The following is an 11868-nucleotide window of genomic DNA, read 5'->3' as shown; positions in this document are numbered from 1 at the left end:
GTGCCACACGCAGGATCGTGCGTAGCATGGAGCGCAACCAGGCACAGGCAGCTGCGACAACTTCTGCACTGACAGTGAACAGCCAATGTGTCAGGGAGCTGACAGAGGGCATCGCTGCCTTTTGAGAGTCTATGAAGCAAAGTATGGAACTGACTTTCCAACATATCTGGGGCCAGGGTCTATTGAAGAGCCCCTGCAAGTGACAATGTCCTACTTGTTGCCCACAGTGGGCATGTTGAGATGGTGTTGGGGTGGGGGGAGGAGGATAGTGTTTGGAAGGAGGGGGAATAGGGTGTTGGGGTAGGGGAGTGCTGATAGGATGTTGTGGTGGTGGTGGTGGAGGGGATATAGTGTGTTGGGGATAGTGTGTTGGGGTGTTGATGGGGGTGAAGAGAGGGGGGATAGTTTATGCAGTACGACAATAAACCATAGTTCAACTTGATCAATGCAAGGAAATTACTCATTACCTCATTGTGTTTATTCATAAATGTGCGTGGGTACTTGTTTTGCTCGCCAAGAGTGCACAGACAATTATTCATCACCAGTACATTTGTAGAGCAAGAAAATACTTTGAACGCAGGTAGACGAGGCAATAACTCACAACCAGATACGCAGTTAGCAAAATAATGAGCACTTATACAGCTATTTATTCATAGCTTAGAAGCAACAAGTGATAAAACAGAAATAAATCACAGAAAGGACAGAGAATTCAAAATAAAATACATCACTGTGGGCGTAACTGAATCCCTCATCTCACCAGAAGCGGCTGGAAGACCCCGGTAACAGCCAGGCAGAGAGCACAACAGCCCACAGGAAGGTCGGAACAAGGCGTCCCCCCTCTGACTGAGGTCTTTGTGTGGTTTCCACCTGACCTTTCCGATAGCTCCGCATATATGCCCTCCCCAAAAAGGGATGGCAATTTCTCGAACCTTCTGGCATTAGCGCTTGCGCATTGCTGAGTGACTGTTGGTTGCTGGCCGGGTCCACCGACAGCAACCCCAAGGAGCAAAGCTTCCCTCTTCTTCTAAAACACCACGGAAAACAATTCCATAACTCATAGCAAGACATAACAAAACCAGCTTTCCCAGCAGAATGTCCTTGACTGAGGGTGCACACCAGGCTTAGCAACGAATAACATTGAAAGCATGTCTTTCAGCAAAGCAAGTACAGCTTTTCACTGAGGCATGGAATAAATATCCATTATGGCTCTGAGTGCCCCCAGAATGCACTGCGCACCAGTGCCATGTTTTAGCTCAAGCATAACAATTCCACCCTTGGATATTTATCTTCCATAGCCCAGTGGCAGATGAGCCGGTCTCTGAAACCGACGAAACATTAGAACCAAGTATTATAATAGCCAAAATAATGCAAATGCAGACAAAAGCATAACGCAGTGTACCCCCAATGTCAGGAATCCATGAAAATAACCAATCCCACCAATTCCCAGCATGACTTTGAGACACTTGGGAAATGAGGTCCTTCAAGCCTCTAATATGACTTTCAATGGATCGTGAATGGTCACTTAGATTGAAACAACACATACCTTCAACTGAGTTACAGCCCAAATTATGTTTCAGTAAGAGATAATCAACGGCAGCCCTGTTTGGCAATGTTGCTTTTCTAATAACTTTGCTATCAACGAGCAACTCTTCTAATGCTTGAGAAGTATGATTCAGACCTTTTACCACTAAACCTGCTAGTTTAATCAAAGATTTGTAAGCCCCAGCAGCTAAACCCCAAACTCCCACTAATGAAAGGGCTAATGCTAGAACTTCAGCCTCTGATAACAAATGCACATGTGAATCACAATCTGGGGATAAACCCACAAATTCAAAAGTTGACCTTTTGCTTCGAGACATTGCTGGGTGCAAAGGGAACATCATTAGCCCTAATCGAGTTAAGGCACATGGACCTCCGGAAATGTTAGCTGGAATGTAAGTGTATGTGATGTTACCACATGAGAAGAGCCATCCTGTTGGAAGTTTTATGTGATACATATGACTGGCAGCTAACACTGTATGATTGCAAGACATAGAATTATTCACACTGGTACATGTGCTTGGAACTCGAGAACACAACCTTTTCTCAAACGCAGTTTGATTTTTCTGTTTGGTTAAATTCAGCTGTTGACATTTGCCAATTTCTTTTACATCGCAGGTCATAAAGTAACACACATTGCCTCGAGTTATATTATATGTTATAATACGTGTCAGGTTCCTCCACTTGCGATCTGTTTCTTGACAAAACCTGCAGTACTCATAGACTGAAAAGGATTGTCTAATATCAAAATCCTGAACCAAAGAATCATTGTGCGTGATGCCAAAAATGTGCTTTAGAACCGGAACTGGCGTCGGTACCGCTACTAAACATGTAGTCAGCAAAGCTTCTGCATGTTGCACGTCAGTAAGGCAAAAGTGCGTAATGTTGAGTACTTGCTGTGCCAAATATGTCAACATATTGTCTGCTTGTTTAATCATCAGGGAATATTTTCGTCATCCTAAAGATATCTGTTGTATAGCTGGCATCTATGTTGTTTGCGTCTGCACCTGATGTGATTTTCGCATTCCACAAATCCATTTCTTCGGTCTGGCTGGCTTTTTGTCCTCGGCTTAGGGCTGCTTTTGGACATCATTGCTCATTATCATCGGTCTCCCCTGGATCGCTGGCAGAGATGAGACATGTTTCTTGGGAAGCAGCATGCCGTTTGACTCTCCCAAATGGAGTCCATTTAGTCCCACAATTACACCAGCCAGACACAGGATCTACAAGGCAAACCCAGAAAAGAGATATCAGTGTTGAAAATCACTCTCTTAGATAACATTTGTCTGCAGGCACATACTGCCATTTCTTTCTGCCGGGCTCCATCACTAAGACTACCTGGTCTTTGCCTGATGCAATAACATCTGCGGGCACTGGTGGGCCACTTGGCCTTTCAACCCACACCTTCGCACCCAGTACCATACTGTCCGAAGAGCCAAAACCACGATCCCCATGGCTAGTTAACACTGTAGGAGGCTTCCCCTTTTTAATCATGGACAACTTAACAGGAATAATAATCAACTGGGCCACCCGATCGCCCTTGTGGGTCAGTAGCAATTGGTCCCCACTATTCATCAAGATGACTTTGAGCTCGCCTTGGTAATCGGCATCAATGATCCCTCCCAGCACTTGAACTCCCTTCCATGCTAGGCCAGATCTAGGGACAATCCATCCCATATGCTCTGGAGGAATTTGTACCCTAATCCCTGTCCCAATCACAACAATCCCTCTTGGGTCTAATCTGATTTCCTCATGAGAATGCAAGCCTACCCCTGCTGACTCTGGAGTCGCACGATAGGGAGCTAAAGAACCCAGGGTAATTTCCCAGTGCAATAGGGTTTCTCTGACTGAGTTGGGTTGAATCTGTAAAGCAGGTGTCATTAGCCGCATCAAAGGAGTTTCATGATTATTCACAGGCCTATTGTTTAACACTTGCACCGCATCAAACACACAATCACACCAGCCTGTTAAACTGCCATCTCTGGATTTGCGCAGCTGTTCTCTCTTCAACAAACCATTCATCTGTTTAATTAATCCTGAAGCTGCAGGGTAATAGGGCATGTGGTAGAGCCATTCAATACTCTTTTCCTGACAGTACTCTTGAATTAATTTGCCTTTGAAGTGTGACCCATTGTCACTTTGAATCTGCAAAGGCACCCCGTAGTGCAACGTGATCTGATCCAACAACTTAATGGTATTCACTTGTGTGGCACGCTTGCACGGCAAAACCATCATGTATCCCGAGTATGTATCCACAATAGTGCATGCATACTGACAACCTTTACTGATTGGCAGGGGACCGATATAATCAATCTGCCAAATTTGACCTGGTCATTTTCCTCTTCGCAACGTACCCTCGACAATCTGAGGGATAGGCCTGTGCTGTTGGTGTTGGCACACTTGACATTGCAAAATAATTGTTTTCACTACCTCTAAAGGAATACTGATTCCTCGAGCTTGTGCCCACCTGGTAGTAGCTTTTTCTCCAAGGTGCCCACATTTCTGGTGAGCCCACTTGGCCAAACCCTGCAAATCGTCTTCCTGAGCCTCCGCATCCACAGATGAAATCTTGGTGTGTTCATCTGCAACAGAATTAAACCAACATTCTAATGAATCTGCAGCACAATGCGCATCCACATGATACAGAGTGACTTCACTTTGTGATAACATCTCAGCAGTATCTTGCCGCAGTATCTTGCTCACAGCTCTTTTGAATGTATTATCCACCCATTCTTTTGCCAGGTTTGCAGCCACACCGCCAATCTATTTGCCACTTACCATGAATCTGTGTACAAATGACATCGACCAGGGGTCTCTTGTTTCAATGCTTGGTAAACTGCGTAAAGTTCTGCAAACTGACTGCTCTTCCCTTTCCCTGATGTTGTCAAAATCTTTTTTGTCTTGGGATTGTAAGACACCGCTTTCCAGTATCGCTCGGTTCCCACATATTGGGCCGAGCTATCTGTAAACCAGGCATGTTCTGTCTGCTCTACGGTCAGATCGCCATAAGGTACTCCCCATTTCACTGGAGATTTGCGTTTTTCAGACACTTCCGGCGGTATGTAATCTGAGGGTGGTATGTTGGCCACTTGCTCACGTAATTTGGCAATCCCACCCTTCCCTGATTTAGCTCTGTCTTGAATGTACCATTTCCATTTGATTATGCTGGCTTCTTGAGCGTGTCCTATTCTGTGTGTTTTAGGAGAGCTCAGCACCCATTGCATAATCGGATTTCAGGCCTCATCAGCACATCATGCCCCACTTTCATTTGCTCAGTATCGACCAGGGCCCAATAACATGCCAGCAACTGCTTCTCAAACGGAGTGTATGAGTTACCAGCATCGGGCAATTTACGGCTCCAAAACCCAATGGCACACATTTCCTGTCTTGTTTCTGCCACACACTCCATTTGACGTAATTGTCTTGCACAGACACATTCAATTCCACTTCGCCTTCCTTCAATGGCCATAGATCAAGCACCTGCTGCACAGTATCTTTACCCAAATCAAATGCTTTTTGCTGCTCCTCCCCCCACTGAAACTCATATTTCTTTCGGGTCACTTTGTAGAGGGGAGCCAGTATCTGCCCTAAATGGGGAATGTGCTGTCTCCAAAACCCAAACAGCCCTATGAACTGCTGATCTTACTTTTTGTTCATTGGAGTGGTAAACCCAAGAATTTTCTGTCGGGCCTTCAGCACCATCTCTCGATGCCCATTATGCCACTGAATCCCTAGGAATATCACTGTCTCAGCTGGCCCTTGAATCTTGATCGGGTTAATCTCCCACCCTTCCTTCTTCAATCCTTCCATAATGACTTCTAACTGGTGTTGCACACTGCGCTCATCCTTACCCTGAATCAAAATATCATCAATATAATGAGAGATTTGTATGTCAGGTTTACATGGTATCTTGTCTAAGTGCTCAGCCACCAGCCGGTGACAGATAGTCGGGCTATGTATGTACCCCATAGGTAACCTTGTGAAGGTGTACTGACGCCCGCTCCAAGAAAATGCAAACTGCTCTTGGCACTCTTCAGCAATTGGTACAGAGAAAAAGGCATTGGCTAAATCTACCACTGCATACCAAGTCCCCTCAAACTTTTGGACATTCTCAATCAAGGTAATGGCATCTGGGACTGCGGGCACCAAGGGAGGAGTGTGTTTGTTTAATTCTCAGTAATCCAATGTCATCCTCCAAGACCCGTCCCCTTTCTTAACAAGCCAGAGTAGGTTGTTCCACACGGTAGTAATAGGGCGTAACACACCCGCCTCTACGTACTCTTTCATGGTGTCTGAAATTTCCTTGTGCCCCCCGGGAATGCGGTATTGCTTCATTGCTACATGCTTGGTCGCCAGAGGCACCTGCACTGGGGGCATCTTCAATTTGCCTACGGTAATGGGTGTGCAGGTCAATGTACTCACCCCAAACTGATACATTTTACCTCCTAGTCCCAAAGTATATCCTTCTAGAATGTCAAAGCCAATTATGTACTCGGGTATCGGGACAATCAACACTTGGTATTTCTTTCTAGTCAAATTGCCTATTTTCATATCCACTTCTGTTTGTACTGCGGGGGTCTCCTTCCCCCCTAGCCCGGTAATGATAAAGTTTCTGCTTTTGAATCGTGTTGGATTGCCATGAATCAGAGAGGCCTCCGCCCCAGTGTCTATCAATGCTCGCACCCCTTGTGTATTTCCCGGCCCCCAAAAAATCTTAACATCAACATGGGGCCGCCTATCAACTTTTACGTGAGCAGACGCTGCCAGGGCTTGGCCATAACCATAGTCAGATTTTGAATGAGTGTAACCTGACTCTGCCTCTAACATTGCACTCACCAACTTCCTCAAATCAGCATATGTTGGCTGGTATGGGGAAGGTGTGCCCATAGGCCCTTCTTCTTGTTCTTCCTCAGGAGGGGCGGAAGGTGAGGTGTCCCCCTGTGGCTTAGTCACTACCTGTTTCTTAACCTGTTTATAGCGCTCTTTGGCTGCAAGCCCTCTCTTTTTGTATAGTTCATACATTTCCCTGGTTTCAATGCCATCAATTTCTTCTTGTGACACACCATCTTTTAACAAAGCCAAAAACATGTCCTTTCTGGACACTCAAGAGTCTCTATTATCTTGCCTTCTGCCTTCATTTCTCCTCTCACTATGCCCCTCTCTCTCTCTCGGGGCTTGTCATCACTTTTATCCCACTCCCCTAAGTCTGCCAATTGCCGGATGGCATCCACTACTTCATCAGTGGGTTTGCCCGTCATACCTACGAGCAAAGTCATAATGACACTTTTGTATGTGGGCGGTGCAGTTCTGATCACCATATTCCTGGTTGAAACTGAGAGCGGCACGGCTCCCATGTGTCCTGGAGCATCTACATGAATTGCCTCCTTCATAGCATGCTCTCTGACCTTTTGAATCGCCTCTTTCAAAGTGTACCACTTCTTTTCCTCGCTAGGCCAATCTGTGGTAATGGGGTATTTACGGTTACATGCCTGGGCTGCTAGGTGCAACAAAGACACCTGTGAATCTTGCCCATTGTCATCAGGGGGCGGCCCTGCCCTTAAGACCTCATGTACATTGGTGTCAGTTGACAAAGGCAAAAAGCGCGGTGAGTCTGTGGAATCCACCAACAACCCTGCGGCGCCCCCATCTAGCAATCTCACCATCCATGTCAGTAAAGGTTCCCCTGACTTTTGCCTCAAACGAGTAATGATTTCCCCAACCTCTAGCTGGGTATAATCTTCCAGCGTGGTTAAATCCACAACCCCGCCCGCAGGATGCTGCGGGTGGGGTCCGGCAAGCCGTCTCCTAACCAGCTACACTGCCACTGTCTTTTGCATCAGTTCTGCCTTAGAATCAGACTCATTTGCCGAGCTACTCTCTGGTCTTGTTGAGTCAAAAAAAGTCTCCATTCCACTTATCAGGGTCCCAATCCACACCTGCAGTAGCGATTACAGTTGCCACTTTCCTTTGGTTGACACCCCCTCGCCTGTTTTTATACTTATAGCAAGCTACCCTAACTGCGCACGCTCTGCTACAGCTTGATACTTATCAGCATTGTCTTTAAAAAGTTTCATCTGAATTTCCTGCATCAAAGATATTTGTTGCTTGGCAGCTAACTCTTTTTCCAATTGTAAAATATGCTCTGTCATTTCCACAGTTTTCTGATGCATTTTCCTATAGGCATGCAGGAGGACCCACCCCCGCCTGCCTAGCGCGGCGCATTCCTTTCCTCTCTCTACTGAAATCTGTTGTAAACAAAACATTACTTCTGACGGAGCAGCTTCCCCCAAACCATCATCCCAAGTTTCACTCAGACCCCCTCTGCACGCCCACACCTGGGCTAATTTATCATATGGGCCTTTAGCCCAACCTGGAATGATAACATCGGGACATTCGCCGCCAATGGGAACACCCTTTTTCCTGAACAAACTATTCATCATTACAGTAATTTGCAAAACCACCTTTTTTTTTCTCCTTTCCACACTGCAGTCACTAGCGCAACCACACACACACACACACACAAAAAAAAAATTAACACAGTCCAACACTCACTGCCAAATGAACACAAACTTTCGCTTGCAATGAAAGCAAAGCCTATATGCGTTCAAACAGATTCTTTAATATTTGGAAACAATTCATCACAAATACCCTGCTCACAACGCCAAAATGTTTGACTCGCCAAGAGTGCACGGACAATTATTCATCACCAGTACATTTGTAGAGCAAGAAAATACTTTGAACGCAGGTAGACGAGGGATCAGGTAATAATATCGCCACATATATGGTCGCTGTAAATAATATCGCCGGGAAAATGTTGTGGCAATATTATTTGGGTGACCTTATATATGGCGACAGGGGCAAAAAAAAAAAAATAATAATAATTTGGGGGTTGCGGGGGTGTCCCCCGCATGTTCCATGCAATAATGTCGCCACAAAAAACGACAATTTTTCGGCGATATTTTTGCATGGCGATATTTTTGTGGTGACATTATCACATGGAACCGTAGACGAGGCAATAACTCACAACCAGATATGCAGTTAGCAAAATAATGAGCACTTATACAGCTATTTATTTATAGCTTAGAAGCAACAAGTGATAAAACAGAAATAAATCACGGAAAGGACAGAGAATTCAAATGAAAATACATCACTGTGGGCGTAACTGAATCCCTCATCACGCCAGAAGCGGCTGGAAGACCCCGGTAACAGCCAGGCAGAGAGCACAACAGCCCACAGGGAGGTCGGAACAAGGCGTCCCCCCTCCGACTGAGGTCTTTGTGTGGTTTCCACCTGACCTTTCCGATAGCTCCGCATATATGCCCTCCTCAAAAAGGGGTGGCAATTTCTCGAACCTTCTGGCATTAGTGCTTGTGCATTGCTGAGTGACTGTTGGTTGCCGGCCGGGTCAACCTACAGTAACTCCAAGGAGCAAAGCTTCCCTCTTCTTCTAAAACACCACGGAAAATAATTCCATAACTCATAGCAAGATATAACAAAACCAGCTTTCCCAGCAGAATGTCCTTGACTGAGGCTGCATACCAGGCTTAGCAACGAATAACATTGAAAGCATGTCTTTTAGCAAAGCAAGTACAGATTTTCACTGAGGCATGGAATAAATATCCATTAAGGCTCTGAGTGCCCCCAGAATGCACTGCGCACCAGCGCCATGTTTTAGCTCAAGCATAACAGTACTGTACGAAAGGCATGGTATTAAACAGTGAAGACAGACACAAGTGATCACAGTTCAAGGATGTTTATTGAACTTCATTGGGTTTGTAGAAAGCCTATCTTAACCCAAATCTAAGTATGGCAGCAGGCTACGACCATAAAATAATAATAGCACAGTCAAATAAAAGGGCGTATACTAATAAACCTATTGCCAATCCTTACTTCTAAATACAAAATGGTGTGGGATGACAATGTATGCAAAAGAAAAGTGTTCAAGAAATGATATGTCAGGATAGTTGAGCAATTGGCTTCCCTTCCCCATGTTTTCAGCATGGGGCAAGGTGGCACGTGCAGGCTTCACACACACTCTGGCTGCTTGGCCACGAGGTAACAGTTCAACACTTAGGCACCAGGGCCTTCCGCCAAAGTCTGCCTCACAATGATAGTCTCTTATTGCAGATGGCACATGCAACAAACAAAACACAAATGTTCCTTTCCTTTGTCAGGGTTTCACATTCACAAATTCAAGACTGCTCTCCCTCCTTTGGGTTCTGACCACGGGTCCCACTCGTCTGGGCTCAGACCCCTTTTCTACAATGTTTACAATTCACAATTTGGTCTCCCACATCCGGGGTCAAGCCATGGATCCCTCTCCTTTGGGCTCAGATCCCTTTTCCACAATGTTCATAACTTGGTCTCCCTCATCCGGGGCTCAAACCATAGCTCCCCCTCCTCCAGGCTCAGATCCTCTTAATACCAGAATCGAAGACTTTTGAATGTGTGATGGGTTTTGCTTAGGACCACTTTGATTCACTTCACACCATTATATTTCACAACAGTCTCTTCACCGGATACCACACAGAGAACTTCGATTGAGCACATTCACGGTGCCTGACCACTCTGTCAACAGTATCGTATCTTCCCTTCTTAACTTCAAACATTCACCAGCAATTTAGCTTTACTCGCGTCTTTCATCACATGCATTTAGCAATGCTCGTTCGAGCGTTCATTTTACTATGTTGCAACCTTGACTTCAACACAGACCGGTCTGGCATAGGTCTCCCCAACTCACTAGCTGTGTTGTTTTCTGTTGCTTCTTTGTTCTTGGAACCAAGGCCAATACCAAGGCGTCTGCTGCTCTTCCCCACCTTGGTCAGTTGCGCAAGAGGGCCCTCGATATCTCTGACACACAATGCAGGAATCTTCAGCTTGTTTTCCTGGTTTTACGCTTTCTGCCATGAAGGTTTCTTGAAGGTAATGGATTCCTGCTGAAAAGGTCAATGGTGTAGCCCTTCTTAGTAACCTTTCGTACCTGGTCATCTTCCTCCTCTTGTTCAGCTGCCAACTTGGAACTTCTGTACATTTGTGTGCTTTGGCGTGCTCAGAGTGTGCCCTCATGCTCCACCTTTTATCTGTGTGGGGAAGTGTAATGGAAGTCAGGTGTCATTGATTGTCGATAATTGCCTGATCTCGCCTGACCATAGTATTGGGACATGTCAGGTACACGGCTCGGGTGTGAGTCTGTTTTCTTCCAGAGTGGGTTGTCCATGTAAAAGTGTTCATGCAGAAAATGGGGGGTTGGTGGGTTACGTTTCTAAATATCCCATCTGGTAGATTGGGGTAAAGGTGTTACAGGGAAGAGAGGGATACCGCGTCTCACAATTCGGTGTCTCACTCCCTGAAGACCACTCACCCAGGTGATCCTCCCGCACTGGTCCACCCCCATCCAAAAGCAATGGCCGTGTCCTGGCCACCTGGATGACAGATCGTCGGGGACTAGTGGGTGAGACACCTTCAGGTTTCTCACAGTACACAGTGGTGCATGGTATGTACCATGTGAAAGTCTTAGAAAAAATTGTCCATCAGTTCCTGGCAAACAACTCCTCAAGCCCTAACTTCATCTCTGCAAATGTACGCAGACGCCTCTGACACAGGCGTCCTCATCCTCTGCCGGTGGCATGTCCACATCAGGGGGTAGAGGGACATGCCTCTAGAGGCAGATACTGTGTAGCATGGCACACACCAGCACAATTTATTTTCCCCACTTTTTCTGGGCTATACATTAGTGCACCTCCTGTATGGTCAAGGCAGCAGAAACAGGCCTTCAGGAGGCCAAAGGTACGCTCTATAGAGACACAGGTCCTGCTGTGAGCGTTATTGTAGGCCAACTCCTATGGTGCCTGTGGATCCTACACAGGTGTCATAGGCCAAGGCAGCTGCGGGTATCTGGGGTCACCTGCAAGGAGAAAGGCAGAGCCATGGGTCACAGTGTATTGTTTGGGTGTAGCCTTTCACGGCATCAGTGCAAAGGGCATCATGTGCATGCATATGGGGCTTCATTGCGTGGCATGTGTATCATTCAATGCTTGTGCATGTTGTATCTATCACCTCATGCTTTGTATTGTGTCCACATGCACCCTGTTCTCTTCCAGCAGATGTATCATCAAGCGTCTGTTGCTGTCATGTTAAGCTGACAAGGTGGCTGTCTTGTGCCAGTGTATGGCTCTCGTGAATGTGGCCTGATGAATAAACTATCAGCCATCCATAGGCTTCTGGGGGTAGCAGGTCTGCATTGAAGGCTGTGTGTACCTGGGTACTTGGCTGTAATACTGGCAGGGTCATTGTTGTGGAATGTGATGTGACACTTTGTGTGACATTGAT

Source organism: Ambystoma mexicanum, chromosome 5p, assembly GCF_040938575.1.
Source record: "Ambystoma mexicanum isolate Mex_15411 chromosome 5p, UKY_AmexF1_1, whole genome shotgun sequence".
Classification (NCBI taxonomy): Eukaryota; Metazoa; Chordata; class Amphibia; order Caudata; family Ambystomatidae; genus Ambystoma; species Ambystoma mexicanum.
This window is presented reverse-complemented; position numbering follows the sequence as displayed.